This window comes from Anolis carolinensis, chromosome 2, assembly GCF_035594765.1.
Source record: "Anolis carolinensis isolate JA03-04 chromosome 2, rAnoCar3.1.pri, whole genome shotgun sequence".
Lineage (NCBI taxonomy): Eukaryota > Metazoa > Chordata > Lepidosauria > Squamata > Dactyloidae > Anolis > Anolis carolinensis.
Window position 1 is genome coordinate 167,634,885 of NC_085842.1, and position 22,488 is coordinate 167,657,372.

Consider the following 22,488-nt stretch of genomic DNA (forward strand, 5'->3'; position numbering starts at 1 on the left):
TGTTGGTTCCAAAAATGGCACAAGTTTCTGCCTATCCGCTCCAGCTTTTGAGATACAGAACATATGCTATCTACCAGTCACCTTCTACTTGCCCACAGAAAATCATGATAATCATATATAAGAAACTAGAGTTGAAGCAATATATCCAATGCAATTTTCTGAATTAGCGCCCCAAATAATCCCAGGAAAAGGCCTAAAAACTAAGATAGCAAGATTTTTTTTTTTTGGCTGGGCTGCATTAATCCAATGTATATTTACAATATGACTCCTACTGCCACCTTCTTCCCTTGAACCCATCTTGAACATCTGGCATTTCTCATTCCATATATGGTAAAAGTCAGTGATTTAGAACTTTGAGAGTTACTGGTACTTTGTTTGTGTGGGAAAACGTGTTTATTGCAGTCCCTTGTGTCCAATTTCTTGGGGATAGGAATATATATTATGAGTTTCCAAATGGTTGGTCATCACTTTATTTTCCATACTTGTTGACAGATTTTAGTTAGAACTAGGCAGACTGAGTGTAACTTGAAGCAGTTCTGTTCCTAGTTATTTATTTCTCCCAAGAGCTCTGACGACAGATTCCACATAGGGTTGTTGTATGTTTTCCGGGCTGTATGGCCATGTTCTAGAAGTATTCTCTCCTGACGTTTCGCCCACATCTATGGCAGGCATCCTCAGAGGTTATGAGGTATATGGAGAAACTAAGCAAGGAAGGTTTATATATATATCTGTGGGAAGTCCAGGGTGAGGGAAGAACTCTTGTCAGTTGGAGGCCAGCTGTAAATGTTGCAGATAATCACCCTAAGTTGCATTGAATGGCTACATCTACTACCCTGTTTCCCCTAAAATAAGACATCCCCAGAAAATAAGACCTAGTAGAGGTTTTGCTGAATTGCTAAATATAAGGCCTTCCCCAAAAGTAAGACCTAGCAAAGTTTTTGTTTGGAAGCATGTCCGCCGAACAGAACACGAGAGCATGCAGGATCGGTAAATGTACGTACCATAAAGTGTTGTACATGGAAATATTAGTAGTAACAAGAAATTCTTGACAGGATTCACAGTTTGTCTGGTTATGCTGGTTTATGATGACAACTACTATACAGTATATAATAAATGTTCAATTTTTTTGTTCAACAATAAATGTGAATTCTTCTTCATGGAAAAATAAGACATCCCCTGAAAATAAGACCTAGAGCATCCTTGGGAACAAAAATTAATATAAGACACTGTCTTATTTTCAGGGAAACACAATAGCTACTTTCTGCCTGGGGGCATTCTTTGTTAACTGCCACTAGTTCCCATGTCTCAGAGTGTTGCTTCTTATGTACTGTTCTGTTTTTTTGAGTTTTTTAATACTAGTAGCCAGATTTTGTTCATTTTCATGGTTTCCTCCTTTCTGTTGAAGTTGCCCACATGTTTGTGAATTTCAATGGCTTCTCTGTGTAGTCTGACATGATAGTTGTTGGAGTGGTCAAGCATTTCTGTGTTCTCAAATAATATACTGTGTCCAGGTTGGTTCATCAGGTGCTCTGCTATGGCTGATTTCTCTGGTTGAGTTAGTCTGCAGTGCCTTTCATGTTCTTTGACTTGTGTATGGGCGCTGCATTTGGTGGTCCCTATGTAGACTTGTCCACAGCTGCATGGTATCTGGTAGACTCCTGCAGAGGAGAGAGGATCCCTCTTGTCCTTCGCTGACCATAGCATTTGTTGGATTTTCTTTGTGGGTCTGTAGATGGTTTGTAGGTTGTGCTTCTTCATCAGTTTGCCTATGCGGTCAGTGGTTCCCTTGATGTATGGTAAGAACACCTTTCCTCTGGGTGGATCTTTGTCTTGACTCTCATGGCTTGTTCTTGGCCTTGCAGCTCTTCTGATGTCTGTGGTGGAGTATCCATTGGCCTGTAGAGATCAGTTTAGGTGGTTTAGTTCACCTTGGAGGAGGTGAGGTTCGCAGATTCTTTGTGCACGGTCTGTCAGGGCTTTGATTGTGCTCCTTTTTTGACTTGGGTGATGGTTGGAGTTTTTATGAAGGTATCTATCTGTGTGTGTAGGTTTTCTGTAAACTGTGTGGCCCAATTGTTGATTGGGTTTGCGGATGACCAGAATATCTAGAAATGGCAGTTTTCCTTCCATTTCCTTTCCCATGGTGAATTGGATGTTTGGGTGAATGCTGTTAAGGTGGTCCAGGAACTTGCTGAGCTCTTCCTCTCCATGGCTCCAAATGGTAAAGGTGTCATCAACGTATCTGAGCCATACAGTTGGCTTTTTTGGCGCTATTTCTAGGGCTTGTTTTTCAAAGTGTTCCATATAGACATTTGCTACTACTGGGCTGAGAGGGCTCCCCATGGCCACTCCATGGTGAGACAATGGCAAACAGGGCTGTGATGTCTTCTGGGAAGTTTTGTTCGATCAGTGTGAGGGTGTCAACTACCGGGACCTTAGTAAATAGGGACACCACATCGAAGCTGATCAGGATGTCCTTGGTGCTTAGCTTGAGGTTGCTGATCTTTTCTATGAAGTGTCTTGAGTCCTTGATATAGTGCACAGTGAGCCCAATATGGGTTTGTAGCTGTGTAGCCAGAAATTTTGCCAGGTTGTAAGTCGGTGATCCAATGGCATTCACAATGGGTCTGAGTGGGATGGAGTCCTTGTGGATTTTTGGGAGTCCGTAAAGCCTGGGTGGGAGGGCTTCTGGTTTGCACAGCTGTTGGCGTATGTCGAAGTTAATGGAGGAGTTCTTGATCAAAGTGTTAGTTTTTCTGGTGATTTCGCTAGTTGGGTCTTGTTTTAGTTTCTTGTATATTTTGGGATTCACATAGAAACTCCCCACTCTTGGTTTAAAGTTCCCTTTGAATTCTCAGATCTTGAGATTATTTGTTCTGTCTTTTTTCATTATGATATTTTTGTTTCTCTGCATATTGCTTCAGTAGTTCTTTGTCCTACTGCATAAGTTGTTGAATAGTTACATTCAAGTCCAGCCCTGTTTATGTTTCCTTTTGCTTTTCTTTCTCATCTGTTCTTAATTACTTGAGGAGTTTCATCTGTCAATCAATTGATCTTTTTTCTTTTTGCATTCTTCCATCACATCGTCTCGGCTGCAGTCATTTACGATTTCATCACACGGGTCTTCGGCAGCATCGTAAGATGCTTTTGCCCCAATTGAGCCATGGAGCCCCACGCCACCCATCAGACGACAGAGGCTCACTTCTGGTGGCGCTCCAGGGCTCACGTGGGGTGCAAATGTCCCATGATGCTGCACCCAGAACACGGGAGGCTTCCTATGTTTTATTGAAAACCGCAGAGACAGCGTGGGGGGAAGCCACGCAGCAACTCTTTTCCATGTGTGATGGGGAAGCGGCACTGCTGGCGAGGTGAAGTGCGCGGCACGGCCGATTTGCCACAGAGGCTGGTGAATCACCCCACAGGACCTCATTAATGTGATGCAGTCCTTAGTTTTAATAGTGCAAATCTATTATTTTTTTTCATTATCTTTAAATTGGGACATGAGGGAAACCTCCCACAGGATGGTAAAACATCAAACATCCACGTGTCCCTTGGCCAATGTCCTTGCAGACAGCCAATTATCTCACACCAGAAGCTGCTTGCCATTTCTCAAGTTGCTCCTGACACACACACACACACACACAAACTAAATTCTATAGATATGTATTTTAGGTTTTTTTTAAAAATACAATGATGGCTTCAGTGTTCTTTTGTTTTACTCTAATCATAATGATACTGTGACCATTTCTTCATGCCCCCCTGATGCAGTACACAACTCTTTCGATTTCGCAGGGACAGTCCTGACCAATCCTCCTTTGTTACACTTTTTCACCAGCTTTTTAAATGTTCTAGTTTCTTTTTCTTCCCACTTTCCCCTTTTGTCCACAGTTTACTTCCATTACTGCAGACTTGGCTGAAAGTGTACAGGTAGTTTTCTCTCAATTAACTGAGTGGAGGAAGAGAACAGACTCCTACTTTTCCCAGTAGGCTCTGGCAAAAAGCAAACAGCTGCAGCATGGGCCACACTTTGCTGCTGCTTGACTGGGCATGTCCCAGTTTATCTCTATGAAATGTTACACGGAAATGTCAGAGCACATTCTTTGAATTCAAAAGGTCCCAGGTTCACTTCTTTAGAATTCTGACTTATGAGAAACAACCATCAATTACTCCCTATTGGCTTTTCCTGTTAGAGGAGTTGACAAAACAGCCCACAGACTTTTTGTGTTTTGTTGAATGCAGTGCCTTAACCAACAATTCAGGCTTGTTGCATGGGGACAATTGCCGCTCAGGGGAACAGCTGACTGTAGGTCCTGGGTTCAACCCATAGCATATCCAGACAGGAAGCGGTCTGACTTGTTCCTCTGTCTTAAATCAAATTAACAATTAGAAAGAGGTCGTCATTTAAGACATGAAAGAAAGATAATGTCAGCAAATTTTTGGAGCTGGAAAAGCAACCCATCAATTTTTTTCTGTTTATTTGTTGTTGTAAAAGTAGTTTTGCATGCTCTGTACCAAAAAACTCCAAATCTTACATGAAATATGACCAAAGACCTGGTGCTGATTGAAGCAGCAGTAGGGGTAGATCCCTGCAAAGGTAAAAGTAAAGGTTTCCCCCGACATTAAATCTATTCATGTCTGATTCCGGGGGTTGGTTCTAAGCCAAAGAGCTGGCATTGTTCATAGACATCTCCAAGATCATGTGGCCAGAATGACTGCATGGAATGCTGTTGCCTTCCTGCCGGAGCGGTACCTATTGATCTACTCACATTTGCATGTTTTCTGCTAGGTTGGCAGAAGCTGGGGCTAACAGTGGGAGCTCACCCTGATCCCCGAATTTGAACTGCCAACCTTTTGGTCAGCAAGTTCAGCAGCTCAGTGGTTTAATCCGCTGTGCCACTGTGGGCTTCTTAGATCCCTGCAAACGTGTAATTCATTGCCCAGTATTAGTATTTTTAACAAATGAGGGAGGGGCTCGGGCTATAGTCTTTTCAACCAGCCTCCACTATTAACATTGTTTTGAGAGAGACTGGAATTATCAGGTGCAGCATAAAAGCATTTATTACCTGACAATTGCTACAAATGAGCAGCAATTTGAACATGGAGAACTCCTTGAATCACATTTTTTCTCTACCACCATGGGTCTTCTCCTTATTAACACCATTTTTTGCATTCCTGATAAAGAGCAGAATTGCTCAGTCACCAGGAGGCATATAAAGATAGGGTTGTTGTATGTCTTTCGGGCTGTGTGGCCATGTTCCAGAAGCATTCTCTCCTGACGTTTCGCCCACAATATAAAGATATATTCTTTTCAGTAAGACTTTAAACTCTCTTTTTTCTGCATTGCATTTTAGTGGTGTTTGTTTGCAGAAGGAGGAGGGTGTGTGTAGGCTGGTTTGACTGAGGACTGCAGGGTGTAACTTGCAAATGTATGTTGTTGTTAAGGAGGGAGTGTATGTGGAATAGGAAGCGCTGTAAAAGTCAGTCTCTGTTGTGGACGGCCAGTTGTTTCTAAACCTGCAGCAGTAACCAGACTAAATTATTTTCTTCCCACACTCTTTGTGTGTTTAATATCTAAGTGGATTATTATACAATTATTAACAAATATATTAATTGCAACATGTTTTGCTTGCAAATTAACATGGTGAGGACTACAACTATGAGCCACAATGTTTGAAGCAGGGTGTGAAACAGTCTATTTGGTCAAAGCCCCAAGAATATTTCTTATTTGTTCAATGCACAGTATCATTCCCAATCCTGGGAAACCCTCATTTGAACAGCTCCTGAACTGGCGGGGGAATTGTCATAGAGACAGAGCACCCATGGCCATTCTGGCTGGGAAGGGTCTAAGTTGTAGTCTACCATGTCTGGAGGTTTCTTGGTTGTGGAAGGCTGGGTTAAATGTAACTTCTCAAACTCATTTTGCTTCAGGGACTGCCATATTGGCAAGCCCTCCCCCCCCCTATTATTCAGAGAATAGGAATTTCTTCGCATATATATTAGTACATTCTGTCTGTCTACCCAGGAGATCCTTTGGAATCTCTTTGCTTGCCAACTCTTTTCACGGCTCTCCTCCCATCCAATTTCGTTCATGTTTGCAGCACTGAATGCAGGCCAAGCAAATTCAATTCCCAGAGAACCTGCTCTCTGGCATGTACCTCTTCTTGATGTCCTGCGGTCCAATTTATATTCATCTGCTCATTTATTGAGCACCAACCTTGTGCTATGAGCCATGCAGCCCATCTTGGTGACAGTGCTGTGGATATCGGATTTCTTTCATGTCTCTCCCGGCTGGTTGATGAAGTTGGAAGAACTTTGAAAAAGGCAGAGCTCCCCGAGTAGTAGGAAATCCACTCTCCAACTGGAAGATTATGTGCAACTCCTTCTCAGACATGGGGGAAAAACACCAGGATGGGCACCACCCTTTATATTATATCCATGGGGTTTAGGAACACTTTAACGTCACTCTCTGTTCTCCAAACAGAGCTGCCTGATTATATCTGTTAATATTTGACCCCTTTATTTAATTCTGTGGCCCATTCACATTACACAATTAGAACATATTAATTGCCACAACTACAGGCTGCATTAATGAGGAATAAAAATACAACCTAAGAGAGGTTGCAACAGTTTGCTTTGGCTTGAGCTTAATGGGAACTCCATGATTCTACCGCCTCCTCTATTCGTCACTGAGTTGCTTGAGTAAAAACAACTGTTGTATTTTGAATTCATTTGGTAGCAATGAAATGGGAAAGTGGGAAGAGGAGATGGAAACTGGGATGTTTTAAAAGCAGCTGAAAATGTGGGATGCCAGAATTAAGTTGATGTCTCCCTGCTAAATCAGGACAGTTGTACTATATGTTAGCACTGTAATTATGTAGCACGAATGAACCCCTGCCCTGCTTTGAGGTCCTGGCTCTGTGCTGAAGAGTCTCCTGAACATCAGAAAACCCACAACAGTAATCATGACTGCCTATGGGACAGGAATCTTCCTGTCTGATGGGAAAAAATTAGTAAGGTGTTGAGCTGAGAAAATTAGAAGATAACAAGTAAGGCAGAAAATTGAATCATCAGAATAGGGAGGGCTGTGGGTACTACTTGGTTGACCCACAGAGTTTGTGCATATATGTGGAAGAAGCAGGGGTTGTGGGTAAGGTAGGGTTACTGTATTTTATAAAGCAAAAAAAGAGGATACCGGTGATTTGAAACATCCAGGTGCTGTGACAACTCTCACTTTAAATACCCTGTAATTTCTGAGCTATTCTAAGGGAAGCCATTGCTTGTTAGTTGATTTTACCCAACAGACAAGACAGATCTTCCACCATAACAATGGCAATTGGGCAGTTTCCTTGCCTCCACCATCTTCACTAATGGTCTTTCTTGTAAGGATGGAGAGGTAGCCCCAGTAATGATAGTGGTTGCAGCAGTTGCCCCGACCTTAGTGTCCTTAGGTCCAAGGTCATGTGGCCGGCATGACTGCCTGGAGCGCTGTTACCTTCCCACCGGAGCAGTACCTATTGATCTATCCACATTTGCATGTTTTCGAACTGCTAGGTTGGCAGAAGCTGGGGCTAACAGCGGGCGCTCACCCACTCCCCGGATTTGAACTGACGGCCTTTCAGTCAGCAAGTTCAGCAGTTGAGCCACTGGGTCCACACATACTGGGGATCCATCCCCCCGCTACAACCTTCATATTAGTGCATTAGTTCATATTCTTGGGTATACTTAGAGGATGAGATAACAGGAACATAGTAGCAGTGCTGAAAAATGCAGCTTAAATATGTCCTACCTCTTGCCCTTAACAACCTTGAATTACTGCTAACAAATGTCATAATCTTTTATGGAATTGTTAGAACTGAGCCTCCTCCTTCCTCTTTCAAGAACAAATAAACCCTGGCTCTTTCTAAGACTGTTTCTTATATTGAATATAATAAGGAACTAAATGAAAGGCTTCTGAGTTCATTTCCCTGTGCCTCATGAGTAGGCCTAGAGAAATATAGGGTTTTGTTTCACTGGAATTATTAAATGTCCCTTTTAAATGACTGAATTGCACCATATTTTTAATGGGTGGGTCCATCATATCAATTATCCCAGTGTACTCAGTGACTTGGTCACCTTGACACAAATATCTGACAGCCAAACAAATACTTAAAAGTAAACTTAAACGTCTTCCTTAACTACTAGTATGGACTGGCTTTATAGGAGAGCTTTCTTTCCAAATTTGGGGTATATCCTCAGTTTCTGATACATCTGTAGACCATTTTCAGACACATGCTTTACGTGGCCGACATACTTGCTAAGTATCCATTCAGCATTTCCCCCACAGTATATGTTTAAACTATAGAAGATACACAATGTGCATAAGGATAGAAGAACCAGGGTCTGTTCACACCAAACAGATATAGCAGTTTTTTTTTATCATGTCAGAAGCAACTTGTAAGTCACTTCTGACATGAGGGAATTGGCCGTCTACAGAGACGTTGTCCAGGGGACGCCTGGGTGTGTTACCATTCCGCTGGGAGGCCTCTCTCTTGTCCCTGCAAGCTAAAGCTGACAGACAGGAACTCACCCCATGTCGAGGATTAGAACTGGCAACCTTTAGGTCAGCAGTCCAGCCAACAGAAGGGTTTCTTTCACCCATTGCGCCACCGTGGCTCCTAGATACAGCAGTAAGACTGTAGTTTAAGTGCAGCCTATGGAATTATGGAGTTTGTAGTTTTCTGGGGTACTAGAATTCTCAGTCAGAGAATTCTAAATGCCCCTTCCTAAACTGAAAATTCGAGGATTCCATAGGATGTTGCCAAGGCCATTGAAATAGAATCACAATGCTACCATTTTGTGGTGTGAAAGAGCCCCTAGACAGGGCTAGGTTTCCCAGACATGGGTGTGTAAGAGATACACAATTACGTTCTCCATAATGTATGCAACTGCTGTGACAACTGCTGGTAAGCTGTCATTAAACATCCTTTCCTTTGGTTCTCTTCCCACATGGTCTCATAATATTTCTTAGGCTTAAATACTTCAAAGCACCCCTGCTTGGTATTTGGATAAAAGACCACTATGTGTTGCAGTCTATGTTTCGGAGGAAGAAACTGTCAAAACCACCTCTGGTATTCCTTGCTTAGGAGACCCCATGAAATTCTCACAATTGCCATAAATTGGCAGGCAGTTTGAAGGCACCTGCAAACATACAATATTTGAACAAGAGAGCTATTGTGGTGCAATGGGTTGTGTTTTGGACTAGAATTCTGCGGGATTAAGGATTAATGCTTAAACTTTCTTGATGTAGGGGAAAGGAAGGGGTTTCCTCCGGATTTGTAAGGCACTGGCACCGTATTTGCATTCATTGACAGTAACTGTTTCTTCTTCTCTGGAAACCTGCCTTGGATCAATAGCAGCCATTAGCTCATGGGCCAGCACTGGTCCAGAAAATACCACTTTGGAGTAAAACTGGTATAGAAGATCTACATTTCCTCTTTCTGCACAACTATTAAGTGGCACAATGGGTTAAACCACTGAGCTTCTGAACGTGCTGACCAAAAGGTCAGTGGTTCAAATCCGGGGAGTGGGGTGAGCTTCCGCTGTTAGTCCCAGCTTCTGCCAACCTAGCAGTTTGAAAGCATACAAATGTGAGTAAATTGATAGGTACTGCTCTGGCGGGAAGGTAATGGTGATCCCTGCAGTCATTCTGGCCACATGACCTTGGAGGTGTCTAAGGATAATGCTGGCTCTTCGGCTTAGAAATGGAGATGAGCACCAACCCCCAGAGTTGGACACGATTTGGCTTAACGTCAGGGGAAACCTTTACTTTTACCTGTTAAGGATGCTGGAGCCCTTTTGCATTTGACTGGCCAACAGCTGACACCAGATTATTTCTTTTTGTTCTAAAGAGGCATGTTTCCACTATTTTCAGGGGCTCTGGTGCTTGAGCTAAATGATGCTGGTAGCATAAAAACAACCAGAAGAAAGCTTCCCTGTAGTTTTTCTCATAGAGGCAACAAGATACTACAATGGGGTTTGATTCTATGCTCCCCTCTTCCCCCGCAGATCCCAAAATCTGTGGATGTTCAAGTCCCGTTATAGACAACAGCGTAGTAAAATAGTACCCCTAGTATGAAATGGCAACATCAAGGTTTGTTTTGTTTTGTTGGGAAGGGGGTATTTGCAAGTTGTGGTTGGTTGAGTCTGTGGATTCAGAATTCATGGAGACAAACTGCTGGCTGTACATGCAGAAGTGTGTAACTTCCCACCATTTTTTAAAAACTGAAAGCAGGCATCTCTTTTCTAGGCATTGAGTTGTAGTGGTGGGCAGAGCTACTCCTGTTGAATTTCTGTCATGGAGTTAAAAGGTCCAAGAGCTCTGTCAAAATGGACAGTAAGTGTTGCACCCCAAAGCAGCGTGAGCACTAGAAACTAGACAGAGACCAATAATCATATAATATCTTTATTAAAGCAAATATAAATTCAGGAATGCATAAACGGAATAGATGAGTGGGAAATAGTCCTTTGTAAAAAGGTATGAATAAGTCCAAAAAGATGAAGGAAAATGTCCAATGTTATTGTCCAAAGTCCAAAAACTGAAACACACTCAAACTGTTGGAAAGTTTGAGCAGGGAACAACAAGGAAACAAGGCTGAATAACAAGGTCTCAAGTCACTAGGAGATTGTGGATATCAAAGCAGGAACGAGATGAAATGAAGATCAAACTTGATTCAGGAACAAGGCGAGGAAGAGGATTTACTCCGGTTCCAATCGGGAGTCACGGCTTGACTTGGCCGCCAGAAGCAGGAAACAAGGCTGGGTAAACACCAGGAGCTGGAGTCAGTGAACTGTTCTTAGGTATTGCTACGTTGACGCCGCAAAGTGTTTGCAGTGCAAGACACTTTTATGAAACGAAGATCAGATCCCAACGAAGGAAAACCAAACTCCCCAAAGGTTCCCAAGGGAATCTTCTTATCCACAAGCCCCTCGAGATGCCAAGCAGTTACTCTTTCTAAGCCCTTGTTTTTCTGATCTATCGCGATGCAGAAACTCCCTTCGGTTGAAGGGCACGTTCACTGGGGAACTCTGGACATCTGGTTCAGCCACGGGAGTAACATCTCCAGTATCTTTCCCAATTAAGGAAGCATCTGAACTATCAACAGCCGGCAGCTGTAACTGAAAGGAGCTCGGAGAACTGGGCAAAAGGTCAGAATAAGCTTCATCCTAGTCAAAGTTCATTTCTGGATCAGGTTCAGAAGTCAAAGGTGGCTGGGGTATAAAACTCCCGGGGGGCTTCTATATCCATGAATTCTATATCCACAGATTCAGCCATCCCTAGATTGAAAATATTTGTTAAAAGCCAATGTGATTTTGCCATTTTATATAAGAGACATAATTTTACTTTACCGTTATATATAGTGGGACTTGAGCATCTTTGAATTGAGCATCTGTGGATTGAGCATCAAATACCAATGGCCCAGTATACCACCATCTGGTTGCGGACTCAAAAATCAGCTCATTCTATCATTAATTATGGAAAAGTTATGGATTATACCAGACCAGTTCAAAAGGTGGAAGGCTGGCTTAAGCATGTGAGTGGAGAGACATTTATGAAGGACATGGAATGTGCATGCGTATGGGTGTTTAGACAGAAAACATCCCTATTTACAAATTATCCTATTATTTTGTGAACATCCACTTCATTGGGACTGATTCATGACAGGATGGCAACTGGCAGTGTGAGATGAAGGGAGGAGAGTGCATATACCTTGTCATCTGGAAGAGCTACCAACTTTTTAGTAAGTCATGGTATCTTTCCTTGAAAAGTAGCATGAAATGCAAACAGTTTGTGATATGGCTTGTTGCCAAAAAACCTCCCAACCTTTTCCATTTCTGCATTTAAAGGTTTTGTTCAAGCCACAAGATCAAGGAAGCAAAACATTGTGGTCAGCTGGTCACTCAATATCCCTCATGAAACGTAGCGTTATAGAGCAGGGACTGAAAGCTAGACTGAAAGAAAGGCCAGGTTGATAGAAGTCTTGAAAAAGCTGCCAGGAGACAGGTAGAAAGAAGATTTCTGTCCCAAGAAGGATCTCTTGTTTTTTCACCCTTGCTGTTATGGAAATGTACTAGGGAGGGGAAGAAATTTCCTAAGAGAAATCTGACTCACTCTGCTGTCCTCCCTTCCACTGAGAGCTGGTAGTACAGGAACCCATGAAAGATCATTTGGATTAAGAAGATGGTCATAAGTGCATGGTTTAACCTCAGTTCATGGTTAGTCAGAAAGCTAAGTCAGGAACAAATGCTGTCACATCACCTTACTTGTCTCCAACTGTGATTTCTACATACCAGTATGGCCATTATGACATCAGTGGAAGTGAACCACTGACAACCTCTATTTCTGTTGTAAAATGATGTGGCTGTTGCTGTTTGACACTTCACCTGTGAGAGGTGAGTGTGAGCCTTCAGTCACCTTTTGACTTACAGCGACCTTACGAATTTTATTAGGTTTTCTCAGGCAAGGAGTATCTCAGAGCTGGTTTTGACAGTTCCTTCCTCTGTAATGTAGCCTGCAGCACCTGGCATTCCTTGGCGGTCTTTGATCCAAGTGCTAACACTTGTTTACCTTCCAAGAGCAGAGCAGGTCTGGTGCCTTCAGGGTATTCAGGCGATGAGAGGTAATGGCTGTGTCAAAATAAGCAATCGAGCCTTTGCTTTTAGTGTTGGTTGGGAAACAAGTGGTGCTGCAGATAGTTTAGAGCAGGGTCTCCAAACTCAAGCCTGTTGGCCTGATGTGGCCCTCCAAGGTAATTTACTCAGCCCCTGCCCTAAACTTTAGACATAGTGTTGCCCTTAGTCTGAAATGACTTGAAGGCACACAACAACAGCAACAATCCTAATTAACATGACTATCTCATCAGCAAAAGTAGACCCACACTTCCCACTGAAATAGTGGCAAGTTTATTTTGGTAAAAATTGTTCTTCATTTTAAATATTGCATTGTTCATTCATTTTTTTATGCATTACAAATAATATATGTGCAGTGTGCATAGGAATTTGTTCATGTTTTTTTCAAACTATAGTATGGCCCTCTGCTTAAAACGTTTGAGGACCCTTTTCAAGTTGGAACTGAAGGCTTACAATACTGGAAACACAATGTATTGTGCAAATATTTTTTTCAAAACAAAACACAACAGGCAATCAGGTTAAAACACTGATTTAGGTAAAGGTAAAGGTTTCCCCTGATGTTAAGTCCAGTCGTGTCTGACTCTGGGGGTTGGCGCTCATCTCTCTTTCTAAGCCGAAGAGCTGCCGTTGTCCGTAGACACCTCCAAGGTCAAAGGCATGACTGCAAGGAGCGTCGTTACCTTCCCGCCGGAGCAATACCTATTGATCTACTCACATTTGCAAGCTTTTGAACAGCTAGGTTGGCAGAAGCTAGAGCTAATAGCGGGGTTTACAGCAATGTATTTAATACATAGTGAAAATAAAAGTGTCGCACACCCCACTGAAAATCCCTTTAGCACAGCGATTCCCAACTTTTGGTCCTTTAGGTGTTTTTGGACTTCAACTCCCAAAAACCCCAGCCAGCTTACCAGAAATTGTGGGAGCTGAAATCCAAAACACCTGGAGAACCAAAAGTTGGGAACTACTGCTTAAGAAACAGGGGTAAAGGGTTTGGGGAAGTCAAAATAATTTGCAGGTCCAATGATTCCCTTTCTCCTCTAAGTGTTTACAGATCCTTCCCAGCCCAGTATCACCAGATCCAGGAGGACATAGCTGTGCTGCTCCTCTGTGGATGGTGGTCCTTGTTTGCTGGGCCTGTGGCAGCAGTAGCTGTAACCACTTCTCTAGGCCCACCTGCTAAGAGATGGCTCTGCTCCTTTTCAGATTATTACAAGTCATCACATACCCTTCAAGCTGATTTTAGAACAAACACACAGAACAAAAGGAAATGGCAGCATCTGAGACCCCAGTCACAAGATGCAGGAAATGTCTGACCACATTATCCTGTGGTATTGGTGCAGCTGGCTGCAAACACTCTTACCAGGAGGATTTAAGTAAACCACTCTGCCTTCCCCATACCCTCCAATTGTCCCCATTTGTCAGTTACTGTCCTGATTAATCCTTTGCCACCCCAATTTTTCAGCTGCTTTGAAAGAAAGTCTCAGTTTCTCTTTCCTCATCTTATTTTCCCTCTTTGTCCTTGACATACTTTGTTGGCTATGAATGGAATTCAAGATACAGAAGTAGTTTGCACTTCATTAATTCAGTAATGTCTTCAAGGGAGCAAGGGGAAGAATCTCACCTTCCTAGTTGACTCAGGCAAAAGCAAACTGCTGTAGCATCTCCTAGCATATATATTCTTTCTTATTAATGATATTTTCCCATTCTGACCACACTCTGATGTTGCTTGGCCACCGAGTATTTATCCGTTAAATTTTGAAGGGTATGCTACCCTACCAGAAGCCAACATAGTATTGTGATTTTAATATTAATGCCTCTGGAAGCCCCATTCAGTCAGGGAAAACCAGTGGGTGATCTTGGGCAAGTTTCTCACCCTCAGAGGAAGGTAAGTACAACCCACTTCTGAGGAAATCATGCCAAGAAAAACTGGGGATTGCTTGAAGGTACACAACAAGAACAATTGCTATTCTACCTCCAGACTTCAGCTATACTGATACTAGAGGACCTGGTCTATCATTTAGACAGTGTGCACCAGCTATCTTGGGGTGTCATTAAAGGACAATTTTAAAGAAGTATTATATTATAATAATAATATTATATTTTTACATATAGAGAGCTGTTTGTGGGATTTTCTGCTTCTGATACCCAAAATAACTTGACCAATGTTAGGAACTCTTGGGTGTTTGGAATGGGAGAGGAGATAATTTTCTGAACTGATTCAGACAGCAAAATGTCTTTGGTTGATCCTGTACCTATTAAAATAACATGCTCTAATCACTTTGAAAAATGTGCTCACATGTGTCCAGAAAAAATAACAGTAACCATCTAAGCTTGATTATTAATATCACAAGAATTTTCATTTCTCATGTTATTAATTCAGACTTGATCCCTGTGATACAAGATAGTCTTTATTTTTGTTATTGGACTGGTGTTCTCCAGTTGTCAAATGGCAACCTTGTTCAAAGCTGGCAAGCAATGTCATGCCTGCATTTAAGTTGAACCCAGTGCTCCCAACTTAGCTCTTACAATAATGTAAATGTTTCTGTGCACTTCTGCAAAGTCATAGTCTCTGTGTGGTGTCTTATGGGGAGGAAGAAGCAGGAAAAGGGATCTGCTGAGCTTGGTGCATCATTTATGATTTCCCTCTCTTTTGTTTACTGTGCTGTGTTACTTCATAGTTGCATAATGTGCTTTACCTGTCTAATGAGTTCATCAGGAGCACATCAGCCGACTGGGCAGAGACAGCCAGGTGTCAAGGGAGAGATTTTCCTACCAAACAAACAACAGCAGCTTTGGGATGGCAAATCCCTCCATGCTCCTGGCTTCTGTCAGCTGTTGCTCAGCATCAGTGTCTCATCTCCTCCCACAGAGTAGAGAATACATCAGGATGTAAGCAAAATGTATTATTTATTGACTACATTTTTTCAAAATCCTACTATTACTTTAAGAAGCTTTGTACAGCATATCCTCTGTTTTCCAATTTGTCTAAAGTCATTGAGTGACAAATCTCACTTTCTCAGCCTCTGAGGAAAGTAAAGGCAAAGTCTCTTTGAACAAATATTTTCAAGGAAAACTTGCAAAAGCACACAACACCAACAAGGAACCTGGTGTGGCAGGATAGACTAGAGACAGAGACTAGTTCAAGATGGCTCAGGCTATAAACCTTCTGCCTATCTTCTTGGGAACAAGCCCTGATGAGGCTAATCATATTTCTGAGTCACCATATCCAGAATTTCACTGCCAGGTGAATGCTGCAGCTGAGCTCTGGCATCTCAAATTCTTGGTTTATATTCTAGCCTGAGGTTGTGTAGCTATTCAAATTATGTTGGATTAGAAATGCCTCCACCCTTCACTGTTTGCTCATCAGGCAGTGGTTAGGGTGGATGGGAATTGCAGTCCAAAAATATGAAGCCCACTGATGTCCTTTATTATAAGGCAGTGGTTCTCAACCTGGGATCCCCAGATGTTTTTGGCCTTCAACTCCCAGACATCCTGGTAAACTGGCAGGGATTTTTGGGAGTTGTAGGCCAAAAACATCAAGAACCACTAGTATATCTCTTATGTGAGGACCCGAAAGTGTCCTCCACATGACTGGTAGGTCTTTCTTATTATCAGGAAGTGCCCTATTTCTGCATTGGTAAGCTTTCTTTTTAATATACACTGAACAAGATGCCAAAGAAATCCTGTATTTTTAATGCAGTCCCTTAATAACAAAATGTGTGCATCAAGTATGGACTGTAGGAACAGTGTCAAGTCTTTTAAAAGGGATCTCTTCTTATGAATTTCACTTTCTCTTGGAGACAGGAAGGAGTTTTATATTATTATTATCATCATCATCATCATCATCATCATCATCATCATTGCATCCTTTCTCTGGCCATTCAGCATCTTGCTATATCTTTGATTGTGGATGCAGTGATCTTCAGGATTCTTTCTCTCTGTTTCTTTTTTTTTGAAAGAGATGCTAAAAGAATCTATGTCACCCTTACTTGCATTAGCGATAGATGGTGAAGAGATCACCTCAATCTGTGGAAGGTGATTAACTGGCCTTTCAGTGACCAAGATTAAATTATTCATCCCATTACTATTGTTTGGCCTGAGATGCTGTTAGCCAGAGCGATGCTATCTAGCTGGCCTTAGTTAATCATTCTAATAAGATCTGTAAAACTCATTGAACTGACTGTTTCCTCTTTGTCTGTCAGACTCAGAACCTTCTACGTTGTTTTGCTACTGTTTAATTCTTCTATACAATTTTAAACCCATTTAGCTTGTAGTGCACATGCATTTGTGTGTGCATGCATATTGAGAGTTGGCCTTCTCTGTTTTTCAACCGCAATTCCCTGTATTCTCATGGTATATTCCTCTGATGCTTCACCTTTAAACCTGCTTTGAATATCTGTTCTCCCTCCTGGAAAATTGTAAGGATACCTCTAAGCATCTGTGAAATGCATTTTGTCACCACTGGGAATCCATCCCTGTCTGGCCACAAGACAGAGGCTTCCATTGGACCTCCATTGTCTTCAGAGGGAAAAAAAAACACAGCAGTTTTATTTCATTAGAGTTTATGAAACCATATAGAGTTTGCATAAGCTAAATCTCTTTTTGACCTTATAGAGGTACCTCATAGCTTCACAACTCTGAGGGTAAGGATAAAATTCTTCGGAGGCTTTAACATGCATTGTTACATACTGTTTAGGTCAGTGATTCTCAACTTGGGGTCCCCAGATGTTTTTGGCCTACAACTCCCAGAAATCCCAGACAGTTTACCAGCTGTTAGGATTTCTGGGAGTTGAAGGCCAAAAACATCTGGGGACCCCAGGTTGGGAACCACTGGTTTAGGTGCAATTGTGCAACAGCAAAATATTCAATTTGTGACAGAAGTTTGTGGAGAGAGTGTTTATGCTGCACCACACTCTTGGGTTGTAGTGTGTACTTGAGTCCCCTGTGCACATGAGCCTCAGCCTCTCTGACTTTGTGGCGGAGAGTACTGTTTTCTCTTTACCACAAGAACCTCCACATTGAAGAACAATATTGACTTTGGGGCTAAACATTCTTACTGTCCCTGGTAGACCAAGGCACAGAGATAAGGATTTTTTTCCTTCTGTTGGTAGTATCATTCCGGCTTCTCTTTCCCAGGAGCAAAAATTATGAGGGGCTATTGAAAGAGTGTGTCGGGCTGAAGACCAGACCAAAGAGGTTCTTTGTTTTTTGATGCCATTTTGCTGATTTAAAACTATGCTTTCATACTGCTCTTGTATGTCAAGGATTGTTGTTTTATTTGGTAACATTTATGTCCTGTCCTTTCTAGAACAAGCTCAAGGCAGTATGTATGGCTTTCCTCCTCCACACTTTACCCTCATTAGGAGTCCCTGGTGGCTCAATATTTAAATCCTTGTGCCAGCAGGACTGCTGACCAAAAGGTTGGTGGTTCGAATCTGGGGAGTGTGGTGAGCTCCCATCTGTCAGCTCCAGCTCTCCATGCAGGGACATGAGAGAAGCCTCCCATAGCATGGTAAAACATCAAACATCCAGGCGTCGCTGGACAATGTCCTTGCCAACGACCAGTTCTGTCACACCAGAAGCTACTTTCTCAAGTCACTCCGACATGAATTTTTTTTTTACCCTCATAACAACTCATAAGACAAGATGAGAGAGAGAGAGAGAGAGAGAGAGAGAGAGAGAGAGAGAGAGAAAGAATACCACAATCATTCTGCAAATTTTCATGGCTTAGCATAAACTTGAATTGGGATCTCTCATATCCAAGTCCAATACTGTAGCCTTTTCATTATTTGTTCAATCCTATTTCTTTCTGCTTAGAAGTAAGTCTAATCATGTTTAATAGGGTATATTGTTACTAATAGGCAAGTAAGTTGAGGGGTACAAATTGTCCACAGTTCTACACACTTGGGCACTGTGGCATATTATTCAGGATTGTCAATCAACTTGTAGATTTTCACCAAAGAATTTGGAAATGGAAGCAAAAAAATTAATATGAGATGGATGAGCAAGTGGTCTTTCAGCTGTTGGTGAATGGCAGCTCCCATCATGCCTCACCATTGGTTCCACATGATTCACGTTGAAGCGTGTTTCACAGCTGAGTCAGCCAGACCTGAAGTTCAGAGGTTGCTTAATTTAGGTACTTCTGCATTTCGTCTGACTCTTAAATGGAATCATGAAGTTTTGGTGCTACAGTTAAAAGACCCCCAAATCATTACCATCTAAAGCAGTGGTTCCGAACCTTTGGGCTTCCAGGTGTTTTGGACTTCAACTCCCAGAAATCCCAACCAGCTTACCAACTGTTAGGAATTGTGGGAGCTGAAATCAGGGCCGGTCCCACTATGGAGGCCACGTGAGGCCGCCGCCTCGGGCGCTTAACATCAAAAATTATCTCCGGCCGGCCCTGGCTGAAATCCCAAACATCTGGAGGCCCAAAGGTTGGGAACAATTGATCTAAAGATATTCGAGTGAGGTGACTAGTGATTTCAGCATTAAACATGTGAAATTTGAGATGTTCCCGTTAAGCCCCTAAATCCTTATGGCTATGTTCCTCTCTTTTATTCTCGCATTTAAATTTAAATCTTCCCAAACTTTGAATATCCACACACAGAGAAAATGTCCAAAAAACACTTTAACATCTCCTTAAACTGTTTGTTTGTTTATCGTTAGAGATGTTTTTTATTTTTGTGTGACGCATGATGATTGAACTTAAACACTTGGGGGATTAATGACTGCAGACCATAAATGGGTTTAGTTATACCATTTGGATTTCAGCCAGGCCTGAATCAGCTTGTTTCCAAATTTTCATGTTATCTTGTTGGCACATCAGCCTCAATGGTAGGGAGTATTTCTCATAAAAGAAACAATAATCCAGTTTTAAATAAAAGGGTTGCAAAAGTTTTTTTGGTGGGAGGGAGAAGAACCGTTAGCACTAAGGACAATGTAGTAAAGGTTGCAAGATCTTTGCTTTGATTTTCATTGCTGGTTTGTTGTTGGAAATGTCTGAGGGTTACTCACAACTCAGCTTCTAATCCACGTAGTTAAACTGCTCCCTTTTCTGTGTGGTTGAATTTATTTTCTTCTTTGTGAAAAATGTTCTTCTCTGTGAAAAATATCACTTATGGTGCTTTCTGCACCTGCGCAATGAGCTCGGAATCATTGAATTATTTGTGGCTCTTTTTAAATATATAACTTCATAAAAAAACACCACAAATCTTTCAAAAGGTAGTATTGTACATATTGTACATTCCCATGGCTGTGTCAACATTCAACACGTATTAGCAGCCCCTGGGATTGTGCTTGACTATCATTACCGACCCGGGGGGGGGGGGGGTGTCATAATGACAAAGAAAGTCAAAGCAGGTTGAAATTAAGAGAAAACAAATGAACTGGAAGTATACTCCCTCCCTAAGATATGAGCCATCCAAATCACTTCTCAAAGAGCACTGGGTCAGGTGTTACATATGCTGTTTTCTAGATGACACTATCTTGGGGATGTAGGTGCCTGATTTTGAATACTCAAGTGTTCAGTTGGGGTGTACATTTTCAGTGCCTACCATATACACTCATTATGATTTTAATATGGAATGGAATGTTTTAAAATGTTTAATATGGTTTAATTTTAATCTAATTTAATTTTAGTTTTTTGGAATTGTATGTGTTTTAAGGCATTGAATAATTGCCTCTATGTAAGTTGTCTTGAATTCACTTCGGGGTAGAGAAAAGTGTGGTATAAATAGAGTAAATAAATAAAATAATAAATGTATAAATCGAACTCAGACACCTTATTTACTTGAATCTAATGCTCACATTTTTTGACTAAATTACCTTGCCAAAATTAAGGTGTACATTAAATTAGTGTAACATGGTAATCTTAGTGTGGAGCCAAAGCAAAATGGGAAGCTGCTTCAGGAGCACTTGGAGCTCGTATTTGAGCTCGTATTTGTCACAATCCCCCTGAGGACGCAGGTTCACAGTCTGGAGGTCCTCCTGGATTCAGCGCTGACGCATGATGCTCACGTGTCGGCGGTGGCCGGGAGGGCTTTTGCACAGTTAAAGCTTGTGCTCCAGGTGCGACCGTACCTCGTGAGGTCTGACTTGGCCACGGTGGTCCATGCCTTAGTTACCTCCAGACTGGATTACTGCAGTGTGCTCTACGTGGGGCTGCCCTTGAAGACGGTTCGGACACGACCGCTGGTACAAAGATCAGCGGCCACATTAATAACTGGAGCTAGTTACAGAGAGTGGTCAACCCTCCTGTTTAAGCAGCTCCACTGGCTACTGATAAGTTTCCACGCCCAATTCAAAGTGCAGGTTATCACCTACAAAGCCCTAAAAGGTTCGAGACCTACGTATATTCGCGATCGCCTCCTTCCCTATGAACCCGCATGAATCCTAAGATCTTCCGGGAAGGCCCTTCTCTCGCTCCCACCTCCGTCTCAAGCACGGTTGGTGGGGACGAGAGAGAGGGCCTTTTCAGTAGTGGCTCCCCAACTCTGGAACTTGCTCCCCGGGAAGATTAGACTGGCTCCTTCATTGTCCGCCTTCCACTGGAGTCTAAAAACATGGATGTTCCAGTGCGCTTTTGAGTGAAGAGGCCACCAGTCATGTATCTCATTTTCAAACGGTGCTGCACTTTAATATTGCCCCCCATTTTATGGGCTTTAGTATTTTAACACGATCGGTTCCTTGTCCTCCCCTGCCTATCTCTATTTTACTCATGGACTTTACTCAGAGTTTGGACTAATCATCCTCTGTACATAGTAATTGATGTCTTGATTTTAATAATTGTCATGTTATGTTGTTTTCCTTGGCTTCATTTGCATTTCTATATGGTAAGGCTACTCTCGATTTTAGTGCACATGTCAAATAAGCTGAACCACATCCTTTCAAAACAGGCCTAGAACTCTGAATTGTTTTCTTAGTTTGGTCTAAAATCTGCAGTGCATTCATTTCTGTTTGTATGTGAGGGGGAGATCATTTTTTTGGCTGTATTGTACCATCCTTCATGCAAAATTTGTGATAGTTTGGTAGGTTTTTTTTAATTGTATCAGAAGCAAATTGAGAACATACTGCAAGTCACCTCTGGTGTGAGAGAATTGGCCGTCTGCAGAGATATTGCACACAGGGCGCCCGGATGTATTCCCATCCTGTGTGAGGTTTTCCTCTTGTCCCTGCATGGGAAGCTGGGGCTGACAGATGGGAGCTCATCCCATCTCTCAGATTAGAACTGCCGACCTTTGGGTCTTCAGGTCAGTTTGTAGAAAAGGGAAAACAGTTTCTGGATAAAAGTTAAGCATGTACCTATTGAAGCTGATAAGTATTTCTGTAGCCTGCTTTTAAAAGTTACTGTTAATGAATAGTAGAGAAAAGATGTCATAATGTATCTTACATCTGTGTGGAGATTTCAGAGGAAGAAAACTCTCCTGGCCAAAATCCTCGACTTCATCTTGGCAATAACTTCCCCATCCTCGGCACCGTTTGGGACTTCTGTAACAGGCGCCTGTCTTGGAGTCAGGCTCTTCTAATGGGCTTCGGAGAAAAGCCAGCAGCTGCAGCTGCACAGAGATGGAAGTGCCGTTGGACGGCTGTTTGGCCCAAGAGCGATAAACAAACCCCATGCCACGGCCGTTTGATAATTTCTGAGGCAGAGCAGCTGTGGTAACAGAAAGCCTCCAGTGACTGCCTTACTCCAAGCCCACAGCTTGGAGCGGAAATATTCCTGAGGAAGAGCTTCTTTTATCAGATCTGGGCAACTTTTCCAGACTTGGCCGCTGTCTTGCCCTGGGAATTCTGCTTCTTCAGCAAAAATTGAGTGGGTGAAGT

At 42.3% G+C, this 22,488-nt stretch overlaps 1 protein-coding gene across 4 annotated transcripts in view; it reads left to right on the forward strand.

Moving 5' to 3' along the window:
• The window catches only part of lpar2 (lysophosphatidic acid receptor 2), a 58,809-nt gene that overhangs the window by 14,616 nt on the left and 21,705 nt on the right, over positions 1-22,488 (forward strand). The window contains exon 1 of one of the 4 annotated variants that reach the window (XM_062971038.1): positions 12,413-12,429. The exons of 2 other annotated variants lie outside the window; for them this stretch is intronic. The gene's annotated coding sequence lies outside the window, so the exon portion shown is untranslated. Of the gene's footprint in view, positions 1-12,412; positions 12,430-22,332; positions 22,478-22,488 lie in introns of those variants that run through there. One more of the 4 variants, XM_003223206.4, reaches the window with a different exon arrangement.